This window comes from Bos javanicus, chromosome 7 (genome assembly GCF_032452875.1).
Source record: "Bos javanicus breed banteng chromosome 7, ARS-OSU_banteng_1.0, whole genome shotgun sequence".
Taxonomy (NCBI): Eukaryota; Metazoa; Chordata; class Mammalia; order Artiodactyla; family Bovidae; genus Bos; species Bos javanicus.
The window spans coordinates 95,364,393-95,380,862 of record NC_083874.1 but is presented as its reverse complement, the minus strand read 5'-3'; the positions used below and the strand labels follow the sequence as shown (position 1 = coordinate 95,380,862).

General features: G+C 41.2%; 1 long non-coding RNA gene across 1 annotated transcript in view; it reads right to left on the bottom strand.

The window, feature by feature from the left end:
- Window positions 1-16,470, bottom strand: part of LOC133251693 (uncharacterized) — a 690,054-nt gene that overhangs the window by 157,351 nt on the left and 516,233 nt on the right. The gene's annotated exons all lie outside the window — the stretch shown is intronic.

Sequence of the window (16,470 nt, the reverse complement as noted above, 5' to 3'; positions counted from 1 at the left end):
TTCCTTTAGGATGGACTGGTTGGATCTCCTTGCAGTCCAAGGGACTCTCAAGAGTCTTCTCCAACACCACAGTTCAAAAGCATCAATTCTTTGGAGCTCAGCTTTCTTTATTGTCCAGTTCTCACATTCATACATGGCTACTGAAAAAACCATAGCTTTGACTATATGGACCTTTGTCAGTAAAGTAATGTATCTGCTTTTTAATATGCTATCTAGGTTGGTCATAGCTTTTCCTCCAAGGAGCAAGTGTCTTGTAATTTCTTGGCTACAGTCACCATCTGCAGTGATTTTGGAGCCCAAGAAAATAAAGTCTGTCACTGTTTCTGTTGTTTCCCAATATATATGCTGTGAAGTGATGGGACTGGATGCCACAATCTTAGTTTTTTGAATGTTGAGTTTTAAGCCAGCTTTTTTACTCTCCTTTTTCACTTTCATCAAGAGGCTCTTTAGTTTCTCTTCTCTTTCTGCCATAAATGTAGTGCCATCTGCATATCTGAGGTTATTCATAATTCTCCCTGCAATCTTGATTCCAGCTTGTGCTTCATCCAGTCTGGCATTTTGTATGATGTACTCTGTATATAATTTAAATACGCAGGGTGACGATATACAGCCTTGACGAATCCTGTCCCAATTTGGAACCTGTCCATTGTTCCATGTTCCATGTCCAGTTCAAACTGTAGCTTCTTGACCTGCATACAGATTTCTCAGGAGGCAGGTTAGGTGGTCTGATATTTCCATCTCTTTAAGAATCTTCCACAGTTTGTTGTGATCCACACAGGCAAAGGCTTTGGCATAGTCAGTAAAGTGAAAGTACATGTTTTTCTGGAGTTCTCCTCCTTTTTCGATGATCCAATAGAGGTTGGCAATTTGATCTCTGGTTTCACTGCCTTTTCTAAATCCAGCTTGAACATCTGGAACTGCTCAGTTATCTGACCATAGGAGAAATGAATTACATAAAAAGAAATAAAAGGAGGTATTCTGCCATGTTTGTGTTGCCAACACTGGATCATGCTGAGCAGCCCTGGAGAGCAGTCATTTATTTCTAGCAAGTAGAAAAGACTTATGATTGCACTTGTTTCTCAACCTCAGTATTCTCTTTGGATAATGCAGAAGAGACATTGAGAGCCAGGAGTCTGCTGCATCAAGGGGACTAACTGTACATGGTATAGGAGCACTAACTGTATTTTTGGTATCATATTAGGCACCAAAATGGTACAAAAATGACAAATTGTGGTCTCCGCCTTTGAGGATATTAAGACTAATTTGGTACTGGAATGTACAAATAAAGGCGATGAAAAATAAATCCCCAAACACAGGATATATCCCCATGCTATGGGCATGCTCAGTATGGTGAGATTTGAGGATGTGAGCTGGGTGAAAACAACATGATGACCTAGAAACCTTTCATTTTATTGAGATAACACTAAAAAGATTAAGTCTTGAAATTTTTATGACATCCTTTAAATTAAGGAAATTAAAGATTAAAAGGGCTAAGTAATGAGACCTATTTTCTACAGATATAGGAAACTGGACCTTGGACTCAAAGGAAACTGGACCTTGGACTCAAGCCAGTTAGGTTTAATTCTAATGCCCCATGCTCTGAAATGCACAATATTATCTTTATTCTATGAGTATGTTCATTCTCATTTCTTCGTGCTATGATACACTTTCTTTTGTTAGGTTCTGGTGATGAAAGCAACATTTGCTTGTCTTCACTTGGTAAGAAACTAAATGTTGGCAAGCCCTGTGCTTGTTTCCTCTCCCCTCCTATTCTTTAATTTTACTGACCCAGGAAATCCCAAAGTCTAGTAATTATTTCTCTAGATTTAAACATCTGTAAAGAGCTAGATAGTAGATATTTTAGGTTTTGTAGGCCATATGGTATCTTTGCAATTCAGTTCAGTTGCTCAGTCGTGTCCGACTCTTTGTGACCCCATGGGCTGCAGCACGCCAGGCCTCCCTGTCCATCACCCACTCCCGGAGTTGGCTCAAACTCACATCCATTGAGTCGGTGATGCCATCCAACCAGCTTATCCTCTGTTGGCCCTTTCTCCTCCCTCCTTCAATCTTTCCCAGCATCAGGGTCTTTTCAAATGAGTCAGTTCTTCACATCAGGTGGCCAAAGTATTGGAGTTTCAGCTTCAGCATCAGTCCTTCCAATGAATATTCAGGACTGATTTCCTTTAGGATGGACTGGTTGGATCTCCTTGCAGTCTTTTGCAACTACTCAACTCTGTTACTATAGTGTAAAGGCAGTCCCAGACAACGCCTAATCAAGTAAGTGTAGCTGCTTGTTAATGAACACAAATATGAATTTCATAAACTTTTCATGTGCCACAAAGTACTATTATTCTTTTGATGTTTCAACTATTTAAAAATGCAACGACCATCCTTAGCTGTCAGACTGTATACGAATAGGTGACTGGGCAGATTTGGCCCTTGGTCCGTAATTCTGTGATAGGAGACTGGACAAGCTGTTAGTTCATGAAAACAGGGAACGTGACTTATCTTGACAATCTCCTTTCATGTAAACATATATATATATATGATTTAAAATCTATATTCCAGAGCAAAGTCAGCAATATAAGAAAGAGGAAGTGCATAAAGTTTTAAAGCCTACCTGAAAGCTGCACGAAGGAGATATAAACCCAGCCAAAGAAGCCTGGCCTCCTGCCGAGGCAGCCTTCGTCAGGTGCACATCCCGGCAGAAGACCTTGCTGGGCGGGGTGGCTTCCAGATGGAGGACAGTAACTGATCCACCCTGAGTTCCGGGGGACGAGGAAGTTTCTGGTCCCATAAAGGAAACGTGAAAGATAGGAGAGTCAGGAATTCTAAGGGACTCACTCGTACAAAGTTGTGCAGGTAGGAACACATGTTGAGTTTGAAAGACAATGCATAAGTCATAGGCTGGGATTTGGGCTCAGGAAGAATTAAATATACATTTGCAAGCATGGCTAGAGGAGAGCTTAAGGAGGGCTAGAAATATGTATGTTACTATGGAGAGCAGAGGTTAAAAGGAATTGTCAGGAGCTATACCTAATATATGGATGTTTTATGTAGTCTCTATAGCATTTTATAAATTCGAGGCAATCTTTCAAAGTCCAGTTTCTCTTGAAAAATTAAAAGATCTGCCAATACTAGCCCAACATTCCTATGATCTTATAAGAATATGAATAACCCAGTATCCCACAGTTCCAATTCCTACTGACTCATTTCTGTCTCATTTCATTCATTTTTCAATACAACCCTATAGTAACTTCTCTCAGATCTTTGAAGCTATCATGAAGCTATCATGCTCTCATTTTACACACACACACACACACACACACACACACACACACACACACACTCATCATCCCTCTACAGCCCAACATCTCTTAGTTGTCCTTCAGAGCTAACATTAAATATGGCCTCTTCCAAGAAGCTTTCCATGATGTGCCAAGTCCAGGTGAGATATTTCTAGAGCATTCTGTATCTTCCTGTATCTTCATCCATTCACATTTATTGAGACCCTGCAGTGTCAAATACTGTTCTGGGTAAGGGCAATATAAAAGTTTACAAAATTAACTCTCAGTTCTCTTGGAGTTTAAATTCTAGTAAAGGAGACAGGTACTAAGCTAATAAACAAGTACATAAGTAGGAAGATAGTGACAAATGTTATGGGAAAAAATAATGTAGGATAAGGGGCCTGAGTACTCCTCCTGTGAAGTGTTCAGGGCAGGCCTCACTGACAAAGTGACATCTGAGCAAAAACCAGAAGAAAGACGAGGGAACAACTCATGTGGACGTCCGGGAGAAGACTGTGCCAGGTGGACAGGATACGATCAAAAGCCCTGAGGCCCACATGGCAAGTAATAGGTCCATAATCATCATCACAACTTGCTTTCAAGGAGGGATATGGAATGTTTTTGTGTTAAACTATACTCACTAGTTGGAGAAGGCGATGGCACCCCACTCCAGCACTCTTGCCTGGAAAACCCCATGAACGGAGGAGCCTGGTGGGCTGCAGTCCATGGGGTCGCTAAGAATCTGACACGACCGAGCGGCTTCACTTTCACTTTCATGCATTGGAGGAGGAAATGGCAACCCACTCCAGTGATCTCGCCTAGAGAATCCCAGGGACGGCGGAGCCTGGTGGGCTGCCGTCTATGGGGTTGCACAGAGTCGGACACGACTGAAGCGACTTAGCAACAGCAGCAGCATACTCACTAGTGGGAGTTAATGTTACCTTTCTTGGTGGAGGTGGATTTATATTTTAATAGTAAACAAAACGTTTAATTGATAGAATAAATGATCTGTGGCACACTGAAATGAATCAGCAGAGCTCATGGAGACTGGAACGTGAAGACCTCATTACTTCTGAAAGGATGTACTTGGGTAAAACAGATTCGACCTTGGACAATCTGTCTGCAGTGCAGGAGACTTGGGTTTGATCCCTGGGTCAGGAAGATTCCCTGGAGAAGGGCATGGCAACCCACTCCAGTATTCTTGCCTGGAGAATCCCATGGACAGTGTAGCCTGATGGGCTACAGTCCACGGTGTGACAAAGAGTTGGACACGACTGAGCGCCTAACACTTTCACTTTTCACCTTGGGAAATCACTTGGGACAGGCTTAAATTCAAGCTGTAAAAAAATGAATGAGCTTCAAAATATGATTAGGCTGTACTTATTAATGTTTATACCAGCACCTTACTTATTCAGCAGTTATTCTGGAAACTCCAACTAGACTGATCACAACAGGGAAAGAAGAAAAGAAAATGGTTCTCAGCAGCTAAAACAAATGTCACAAAGCCCACACATTAAGTTCATGCCACACTTTACTAATCATGTCATGACAAAGCTTCCCCCTGCTTCTCCAGAGCACTGCAGTCCAACCAGAAGAAATATGTATGTATGTATGTGTGCATATGTGTGTGCTCATATACATATTGTTGTTGTTCAGTCACTAAGTTATGTCTGACTCTCTGTGACCCCGTGGATTGCAGCACACTAGGCTTCCCTGCCTCCACCATCTTCCGGAGCTTGCTCAAACTCATGTCCACTGAGTCGGTGATGCCAAACAACCATCTCATCCTCTGTCGTCCCCTTCTCCTCCCACCTTCAATCTTTCCCAGCACCAGGGTCTTTTCAAATGAGTCAGTTCTTCTCATTAGGTGGCTGAAGTACTGGAGTTTCAGCTTTAGCATTAGTCCTTCCAATGAATATTCAGGACTGATTTCCTTTAGGATGGACTGGTTGGATCTCCTTGCAGTCCAAGGGACCCTCAAGAGTCTTCTCCAACACAAAAGTTCAAAAGTCTTAGGTGCTCAGCCTTTTCATGGTCCAACTCTCACATCAATACAAGACTCCTGGAAAAACCATAGTTTTGACTATATGGACCTTTCTTGGCCAAAGGATTTCTCTGCTTTTTAATATGCTGTCTAGGTTTGTTATGGGCTTCCCTCATAGCTCAGTTGGTAAAGAATCCGCCTGCAATGAGGGAGACCTGGGTTCGATCCCTGGATTGGGAGGATGCCCTGGAGAAGGGAAAGGCTACCCACTCCAGTATTCTGGTCTGGAGAAGTCCATGGGGTCGAAAAGAGTTGGACACGACTGAGCAACTTTCACTTTCACTTTAAGGTTTGTTACAGCTTTCTTTCCAAGGAGCAAGTGTCTTTTTTAATTTCATGGCTGTGGTCATTGTTTTATTTATTTATATTGAATAATTACATATCCCAGATTTCTAACAAGCTTAGTTATCTAGAAGCAGCCATTCTAGAAGTTTTAAAGAAGGCTGCTGAAGTCAGGTACTTCGGCAGTGAAAAATAATGATTCCTATCAGTCTTATAATAATGATAGAGAAATAAAAATATTAAAAGGCTGTGGCAAGAGTCTGGAGGGTTTATCAACATTGGCTGTTTGGTGAGGGAACCAGCTCCATGAGGCTCCCAGCACCTGAGGAGGCCAGTGTGTGTGTTGCTAGGCCTTACTTATTCAGTTCTCCTAGTGACAACCCTGACACATGGACGTGACGTCATGTCGCACTATGGAGAGTCTACTTTAGAGATTGGGGAAGAGTGCAAAACATTTTAGGACAATTTCTTCCTGGAATGACTGTAGAAAATCAGGAGCTTTAGTGGCAGGCTCCTTTGGTTCAATCAGCACATATTCAGGAGCGTTTACCACATGTTCTAGTGGCAAAGAGACGGCATCTCACCCTGATGGAGCTCGCACAGGAGCAGCAGCACGGAGAAGGTGTTCAAAGCCAGATGACAGGATCAGATCACCAAGTGCGGATCTAGGATGTTTGCTTTACATGGCGTGTACGTTCTCAGCTAATGCTGGGTAGGAGGGCCATCGTTAAGTTCCCCATATTTGCATCCTCAGGAGAGACTTTGTACAGGAAGCAAGACGCTCTTTAGTTGTGACACATGCTCAGTTGCTTAGTTGTGTGCGTGCTCAGTTGCTCGGTCGTGTCTGCCTCTTTGCAACCCCGTGAACTGTAGCCCGCCAGACTCTGTCCGTGGAATTTTCCAGGCAAGAATACTGGAGTGGATAGCTATCTCCTGCTCCAGGGGATCTTCCCAACTTAAGGATCAAACCTGTGTCTCCTGCACTGGCAGGCTGCTTCTCATGACAACATGTATTACCTTCATATTCTGGTTTCATCCCTTCAGATGAAGCTCTTAATTAGTAGAACTTTGAAGTCAAGGTTCATTATCTGTTATCTTTTTATAAACAACTTCATCTCATTTCCAGAGGTTATTTATAGTTTACCTAGAACAAAAGTCACCGATTGGTCACTCTATTTATGACAGCAACTAATTATTGTGAGCAAGGCTTACATGATTTTTTTTTTAATGCACAATTTCTCTCCTGTAATAAAGAACTTCCTACTTGTTTATCTTTGTAGAAGAAGTTGAGGACATCTTCTCCCTGCAACTGAGCTGGAGCAGAGTCTAATTCAGGACCTGCTGCAGGATGGACTGTCTGAGACCCTGCCTATTCTCTTCATGTTGTATTTCAGTCACTCAGGTTCTGGGTTGGCTATTTTGCCATATAACTGTACTATTTTTTAACATGTATTATCGCCATGTGTCTGTATGATTATTTTGTGAAATATCATTACTTCAGTTGACTCACTTTTTAGTCTAAATTCATTTAGAAAGGACAATTTATATCACTGTCACAGCATCAACTGTCATAAATGGAAGCTACTAATAAAATAAATGCTCTGTTGCTTGCCAAAGCCTCTGAATCAAATGCCTGCTTTCACTTTATTGGCAAAAGAGATTAGCAGGAGTTTTAAAAAGCACACTACCATCAAGCTGAGCCATTCTTCTTCATGGTCCCTGGAAAGATAGAAAAGGGAATACATCTCTCTTTGAGATTCAATATTGTTTAATTCAGCAGTCAGTGGCCCAGCTAAAATCATTTCACCTGTCACTGGTGAAATGCTTGGGAAACGAGGGAATTTTTCCAAGAAACAATGTCTGTTTAGCTTACCAAGGAAGAGGGCTGGGCGTTTCAGTGTTGTCTGTCCCACCAGGCTCAACACACAGGGAGTGGGTCATAAACCCCATAACTGCCAACTTGACCACCACAGCTGTATCCCTGCCTCTGCCAGATATCCACAACATTGCATCTTTTGGTTGCAAAAATTTGGACACAGTAAAATGGCTGATCTCCTGGATAATAAAATCACAGTGCTGCCGTCTGTTGACAGTGAACCAATAACCAACACCTCTTTTGTATTATAATGACATGAATGTAGCATTTCAAAGGGGATTAACTCTGGGCCCACGTTCCAATATTTACTTAGCAACTCACTCGTTTCATGACCTTGACCAGGTTATTTAATCTCTCTGGCTTGGCTTTCCTTGTCTGTAATATGGGTCTGATAAAATCTTTCTCTTAGAGATGTTATCAGGACTAATGAGGCATACATATATGATGGTTGTCACATAGTAGGGTTGCAACAATATGGAGCTATTTTTAGGATACCAGATGGATAGGCTTCAAAGGCTCCAAGGCCCTTTATAATAGCTGAGCAAGAAAAGAATTATATCTGAAGAATTAGACAAAGTCAAAAAAGCATTTCTATGGATACAAATTAGAGATAAATCTTGAAGAAATTATGTAGGCATTTCAGATAAGAAATCCCGCTTAGCAGAACCTAAGGCAAAAGAAAAAAAAAAAAGAACCTAAGGCAAGCCAGTTTGCAATTTTTTGTTTGTTTTTTACCGTCTTGCTTCGCCTTGCTGACTTCCTGAGTTGTCCCTTGGGCAGCAGGGACACAGTTCTGGTGTGGACCACCAGATGCAGTGCTCTGCCCATTTGTGTTTCAGGGATGTTTTTGCATACTTAAGAATTATTTTTATATTTAAGGCTTTTACTTGCTGACAAAGTCTTTCTTCTGATTAAATCAATATACCACTTTTGATTGTGTCTAGTTAGCTGAAAGGTCAATGAATCACACTCCGTGTACATTCTGGAAACAATTACACATTCAGACCTCAGCTCACACTGTCATAAAGTGAAGTTGATCAGTCGTGTCGGACTCTTTGCAACCCCATGGACTGTAGCCTACCAGGCTCCTCCATCCATGGGATTTTCCAGGCAAGGGTACTGGAGTGGGGTGCCATTGCCTTCTCCAGGGGATCTTCCCGACCCAGGGATAGAACCCAGGTCTCCTGTATCGCAGGCAGATGCTTTACTGTCTAAACCACTAGGGAAGCCTGTCAAAGTCAGCAGAAAACTCACACTTGGATCTCCCTCAACAGTGCTTTATGGTGATGCCCAAAATACCTCCTGTAGCCACACTGACACAGCACTGTGATAGAGCCAGGAGAGGTGTTTCCCTTCTCACACTGTTCCATCCTTGATTTCATAAAGCAATTCTATTCCCTCAAATAAAATTAAAATTCGCAGTTTACTTACAGTCCTCTCTAGAAGAGCTCTGTTAAGGTTTACCACACACAGGTAACGGCAAAATAAAGTGACTCTGGAAAATCATTTTGTAGACTAATTATAAACCTTACTGTTTATATATTCTCCTCAAATATAATCAATATCTCTGCCTGAATCAATGCCAAATAGGATTAAAATTGGATTTATGTATATACATGGTGGGGAAAAATAACATAATAATCAACTGGCATTTAACATTGTTTTAATTGAAATATAGTTGATTTACAGTGTGATATTAGTTTCAGGTGTATAGCACAGTGATTCAAAATTTTTACAGATTATATTCCATTTAAAGTTACTATAAAACAATAACTATACTTCCCTATGCTGCATAATATAATCTGTTGCTTATTTATTTTATATATGGTAGTTATTTATTTCATATATAGCAATTCTATCTCTTAATTCCATACCCTTATCTTGACCCTCATGCCTTCCCTCTCCTCTCTGGTAACCAGTGGTTTGTTCTCTATATCTGTGACTCTGTTTATATTTTATCATATATATTCATTTGTGCTATTTTTTTTTAGATCTGACATAAGTGATAACCTAGAGTATTTGTCCTTATCTGCCTAAACTTATTTCACTAGGCATATTTCACGTGGACCTCCAGGTCCATCCGTGTTGTTATAAATTACAGAATTTCATTCTCTTTTATGGTTGAATGGCACCCCACTCCAGTACTTTTGCCTAGAAAATCCCATGGACGGAGGAGCCTGGTAGGCTGCGGTCCATGGGGTCGCTAGAGTCAGACACAACTGAGTGACTTCACTTTCACTTTTCACTTTCATGCATTGGAGAAGGAAATGGCAACCCACTCCAGTGTTCTTGCCTGGGGAGTCCCAGGGATGGGAAGTCTGGTGGACTGCCGTCTATGGGGTCGCACAGAGTCGGACACGACTGAAGCAACGCAGCAGCAGCAGCAGCAGCAGCAGTATTCCATTGTGTATATATACCACATCTTCTTTATCCATGCATCTGTTGATGGATACTTGGGTTGCTTTCATATCTTGACATGCTGCTTTGAATATTGGGGTGCCTATGTCTTTTCAAATTAAATGATTTTAGTTTTTATTTTTTTGTCTATAAACCCAGAAGTTGGATTATTGAATCATATGGTAGTTCTATGTTGTTTTTTCGAGGAATCCCTATAATGCTTTCCATTGTGGCTGTACCAATTTACATTCCCACCAACAATGTACAAAGGTTCCCTTTTCTCCACATTCTTTCCAACATTTGTTATTTGTAGACTTCCTGATGTTTGGCAGATGTGAGGTGATATCTCATTGTGGTTTTGATTTGTGTTTCTCTAATAAGGAAGAGGAACTAAAAAGCCTGTTGATGAAAGTGAAAGAGGAGAGTGAAAAAGTTGGCTTAAAGCTCAACATTCAGAAAACTAAGATCATGGCATCCGGTCCATCACTTCATGGCAAATAGATGGGGAAACAGTGGAACCAGGGCTGACTTTATTTTTGTGGGCTCCAAAATCACTGCAGATGGTGATTGCAGCCATGAAATTTAAAGACGCTTACTCCTTGGAAGGAAAGTTATGACCAACCTAGATAGCATATTAAAAAGCAGAGACATTACTTTGTCAACAAAGGTCCATCTAGTCAAGGCTATGGTTTTTCCTGTGGTCATGTATGGATGTGAGACTTGGACTGTGAAGAAGGCTGAGCGCTGAAGAATTGATGCTTTTGAACTGTGGTGTTGGAGAAGACTCTTGAGAGTCCCTTGGACTGCAAGGAGATCCAACCGGTCCATCCTAAAGGAGATGGAACACCCAGTCCTGGGTGTTCATTGGAAGGACTGATGCTGAGGCTGAAACTCCAGTACTTTGGCCACCTCATGCGAAGAGTTGACTCATTGGAAAAGACCCTGATGCTCGGAGGGATTGGAGGCAGGAGGAGAAGGGGACGACAGAGGAAGAGATGGCTGGATGGCATCACCGATTTGATGCACATGAGTTTGGGTAAACTCCGGGAGTTGGTGATGGACAGGGAGGCCTGGCGTGCTGCAATTCATGGGGTTGCAAAGAGTCGGACACAACTGAGCAACTGAACTGAACTGAACTGAACTGAACTGAATGATCAAGAATACTGAGCATCCTTTCATGTGCCTGTTAGCCATTTGAATGCCCTCATTGGAAAAATATCTGTTTGGGTCCTCTGCTCATTTTTCATTTGAGTTTTTTTTTTTAAATATTGAGTTGTATAAACTTATATATATATATATATATATATATTTTGGATATTAATCTCTTAGTGGTCATATAATTTGCAAATATTTTCTTTCATTCAGTAACTTGTCCTTCCAAACTGCTTTAATTACTGTGGCTTTGTTGCTGCTGCTGCTAAGTCTCTTCAGTCAAGTCTGACTCTGTGCGACCCCATAGATGGCAGCCCACCAGGCTCCCCCATCCCTGGGATTCTCCAGGCAAGAATACTGGAGTGGGTTGCCATTTCCTCCTCCAAGGCATGAAAGTGAAAAGTGAAAATGAAGTCGCTCAGTCACGTCCGACTCCTAGCAACCCCATGGACTGCAGCCCACCAGGCTCCTCTGTCCATGGGATTTTCCAGGCAAGAGTACTGGAGTGGGGTGCCATTGCCTTCTCCAACTGTGGCTTTGTAGTTTAGTCTAAAGTCAGGGAGCAGGTTACCTCCAGCTACGTTCCTTTTCCTCAAGACTGCTTCGGCTATTCAGGGTTTTCTGTGATTCTATGTAAATTTTAGGATTATTTATTCTAGTTCTGTGAAAAATGTAATGGGTATTTTGATAGAGATGGAATTTAATCTATAGATTGTTTTGGGTAGTATGGATATTTTAACAATAGTTATTCTTCCAATCCAGGATCATGAGATATCTTTTCACTTATTTGTATCATCTTCAATTTTCTTCATCAGTGTTTTATAGTTTTCACAGTACAGGTCTTTCACCTTCTCAGTTAAGTGTTCAACTGGCTTTTAAAAATAGCTGTTTCTGCTGTGTTTTGAGACTCAGAAACAATAACTTTGAGGCCTTATCCTTCATCATATTTAACAGGCCTATTTTTCTTCATTCTTTCTCGACTGAAATTAAAGTGTTTTTTTTTTAACCTATAGTTGTTGGGGGTCATGGTTGTTCACTGGCTAAAGTCATTCCTTAGCTACCTGGAATTTCTGTGACCTGATTTATAAAAATACATCATTTCCTCACTTTCTTTCATTTATGTATTCATTCAACAGACATTTATTAAGAACTAGGCAGTGGTAAGCACTGAGTCAATTTTTTGAGGCAATGTGTGGGCAGTAAGTGGTACACAAAGATATATGACTAGGTCCCTGCCTTTCAAGAGTTTGCAATCTAAGCTTATATAGATTTCATATAAGCACTAAAATATATACCACATAAGTAAATAATAGATGTATTGAAGTATTGTGGGGAAAGAGTAGAAGAATCAGAAGAGAGGACACAGCTCAGATTTTAGAGGAAAGGCAGAATGTCAGAATGTAAAAAATATTATACAGAAGTATAGAAGGAGGGCATCCCAGCAGGAGAGAATTTTCTTAATATGAACTCCTTCAGTTTTGTCTGACTGAACCGTCATTTGCAGAGCAACTGCTAAGGATAAGATACTTGGGACTCTGAGAGATAAAAACATGAATGAAAAATAATACCAGAGCATAAAAATGACCAATCCAGGAGATCTAGCATCCAAATAATAGATAGATAGAAGTCCTATAAAGAGAGAACCAGGAATATTGATGGGAAGGAAATGAGTTTCCAGATTGTCCTTCAGATTTCCTGATGGACATGAGTTTTCAGATTGAAAGATATATGTAATGCCCAATATAATGGACACCAAGGTTCTTCACTGTGAAATTTCAGCATACTGGGGATAATTTTCTAAAGAAAATGTAATACCTCCAGAAAGAAAAAAGAGCAAACAACAGGAATCATAAATAACTTTGAACTTCTCGACAAAACTTTTGCCAGTAATATGACGTTAGAGAAATGTTTACAGTTTTCCAAGGAAAATTATTTTTTCCAACGTGAAATTATATATCCAATTAAATTCTTACTGAAATGTGAGGGTAGATCTGAGGTATTTTTAGATATATGCCCCTTTTCAGGACTACATTTTAAACAGTATTCTATAAACAAAAGGGAAAATAACAAGAAGAGAGAAGAGATAGAATCCAGGAAATTGGCTCCAACTTAAAAGGATGGTGAAGAGAACTTCTGATGATGAAGAAGGTATCCCAGATGCATCAGGTACAAAGAAAGTCTTGTCCCAACAGGACAGACCAGGAGGGCTCTGGAAGAACATCCCTAGGAAGATGAGACAGACAGATACATTGATACATTTGAACATAACAAGAGGGGAGGAGATTTAGATAAATCAGGGAGAATTTTGAGATGAACTGGTGAGAAACACATAGAAAACTAAGGAAAGAACTCACAGGACAGAGTGCAGAAGAAGGGGAAATCAATCATAGTAGAGAATATGCCTCAGAGGCGAAAAGACTTTTCATAATCTAATCATGTAAACCCTGAATAGGTGTTTAAGTAGGGTTGTCATACAACCTGTATAAAGAGACAGAAATTACTGTGCATGGCTGGAGTGCAATGATGGTTGAAGAAAATTAGATGCTTTTAGGCTAGATAATGCATAAAATGAAAAATCAACAAAAAATGGAAAATAAGGTAATTTAAAGATATGGAAATAAAATGAAGCTGAAATACTGAAAGATAAGAAGGTGGAGAAGCTGGAGATGGGAGAGACTCCTCATTTCATAATAAGCCCAGCAGAAAACAGGCAATCTAACTATGTGTATAACTTGATACAAATAAAGTGCCAGATATTTTTAAAGGTACTATTTTTCATCACAATTTACCCAGGAATCTAGGTCTAGAGCATGGCTGCATTTTTAAATGGCATTTGATCCAATGAATCAGCAAAGAGAAATGCTTTTGAGGGTCTCTGCTGGCCTACCTGTTTTGATCAGTGATATAATCCTTGTGTCCCTGTGTCTTTAGACCAGAATCCTTCTTTATGTGAACATGACAACCTGGACAAGCTCTAGATATTCTGAGTTTCTGGGTTTCTCTTTCCAAAAGGCACTAACTGCACTAAGAGCTTCAAGAATTTAAACACTGTTAGAAGCACATCTGCTTTTTGCCTTTTCATACTGTGCACGGGGTTCTTGCAGCAAGGATTCTGGTACGGTTTGCCATTCCCTCCTCCAGTGGACCACGTTTTGTCAGAACTCTCCACTATGACCCATCATTCTTGGGTGGCCCTGCAAAGCATGGCTCATAGCTTCACTGATTTACACAAGCCTCTTCGCATGCATCGCTGATTCAGTGGACATGAATTTAAGCAAACTCCGGGAGACAGAGGAGGACAGAGAAGCCTGGCATGTTGCAGCCCATGGGATCACACAGAGTCGGACATGACTTAGCAACCGAACAACAGAAACATATCCAAACATTCCCAGCTTGTTCTGATCTTGAAAAGGCAAAAGCATTTATAGTCCCAAGGATTCGTGTAAGGATGTCATGGTCAAGAGGGAGCAGGGAAACTGTTTCTAAGCACTATGACTGGTACTTGGTGAAAGCATAATAAACATATGTTGCATGAGTGAATGAGTACACCAATACATGAATGAGTGAAATATAGCAAGCTCTTCTGAGAGAGCCGACAGGATGGTCTACATATGCCAGGGTAAAACTTTCACTTCTCCTTTAAATCCAGCAAGGGAAGGACTCAAGTGAAATTATAAGCCCAAGGGACATAATTAGAAACATTCTCTGCACAAACTTTGCATTCCATTTGGAATCAAACCTAGGCCTTGAAGATTGATAGCACCCCCACCCATTAATACACTCTCTGTAACATATCCAGCGGCACAAATAGAGCAATGGTTTTCAAAATGCTGTTCTTTACAGAGGCACCTTTATTCCATGAAAATACTCCAGACAGATGCCCCCAAGCTGCTTCCTGGTCCCTCCTCTCCGCTTAGTCAGGGTGACCCGGCTTTTACCATTTTTTACATATGAGAGTTCCATCCCACAGGACATCTCTACCACTTCCAATGTCTGAAACCACCGATGCAGAAATGTGCTGCTCTAGCAGAGCGGCGTCCTACTTCTTGCGCATTTTCTAGAGAGGCTGGGACAGAAATGCAGTCTCACCACACAGTGGACAGCATGGGAGCAGATTTAATTAGAACCTCAAAGAGATGTCGGCCCTTCAGCTGACACCTGGGTTTTATAAATAAGTGCATAAGTACCAGCGCACATGCACACCTGATTAGGCACCCAGTGGGTAAAGTGCTTCCTTATTTATCAGTGAATAAATGTAATGTTTATCACAAATCCACATTGCTGTCTAAATGCACAAAACCTGATCAAATACAAGTACTTTGTACTTGTTCCCAAGAACATAGTAAAACTATTGCTCAGCTATTTTAAGTCCAAACTTGGGCAATGATAAGACTCTGCCTTACTCTATTTTCTCCCCTGAATGACACGGAAATTCCAAAGAGGGCTTGACAGGGTGTGCATGTGTCTGGTCAATAGGCATTCTCTATTCTCTGCTGGCATCAGCTATTTAAATTGTCTTTCCTACCCTTTAGAAATTGGATGTTATGCCCACGACTTCCGCTACTGCCTGAGATCCTAACATGGGTTCAAGCTTCTTAGAGTTCATCGGTGCTCTCAGCCACTTCCAAGCCCCCTTGGGGCTGCATACTTTCAGCTGTCACCACGTGACTGGAAGCCTGAGAGAAACTCAAAGAGGTATCTAATGCCTTCTCATGTTCAGCTCATTTATTTCACTTTTCTCTTGCCACTGTATGGTGAAACACATATACAAGTCTTCTGCCACCGTGAATTCTCAAATGGAAATCTGGCATCACTGCATTCTGTCCAAGTCTGTTATTTAGCCACCACACACCAGAATGATCAGTTGCTCTGATTGGCTGTCTTTTCTAATTGGCCAATCTTTGTGCTATTCTGGTTGTTAAAAACCCAGAATGATGACTTTACTCTCAAATCTCTGAAATGACAGAAAGCTCCGTCACCTCTTTTCTCTCCTAGATGTTGGGACTGGAGCTGAAGTCTCATGTCCATATTCTGCTGTTGCTTTTTCTTCAAGGTAACTATTTCCCCTAGCCTCAGTTCAGTGCAGTTGCTCAGTCATGTCCGACTCTTTGCGACCCCATGGACTGCAGCACGCCAGGCCTCCCTGTCCATCACCAACTCCCAGAGTTTACTCAAACTCATGTCCATTGAGTGGGTGATGCCATCCAACCATCTCATTTTTGTCATCCCCTTCTCCTCCCATCTTCAATCTTTCCCAGCATCAGGGTCTTTTCAAATGAGTCAGCTCTTCACATCAGGTGGCCAAAGTATTGGATTTTCAGCTTTAGTATCAGTCCTTCCAATGAATACCCAGGACTGATCCCTGAGCCTAGATAACCTTTATCTAGTCCCTAGGATAGGGCACTGTAAATCGTCCCCAATTTCTTTCCATT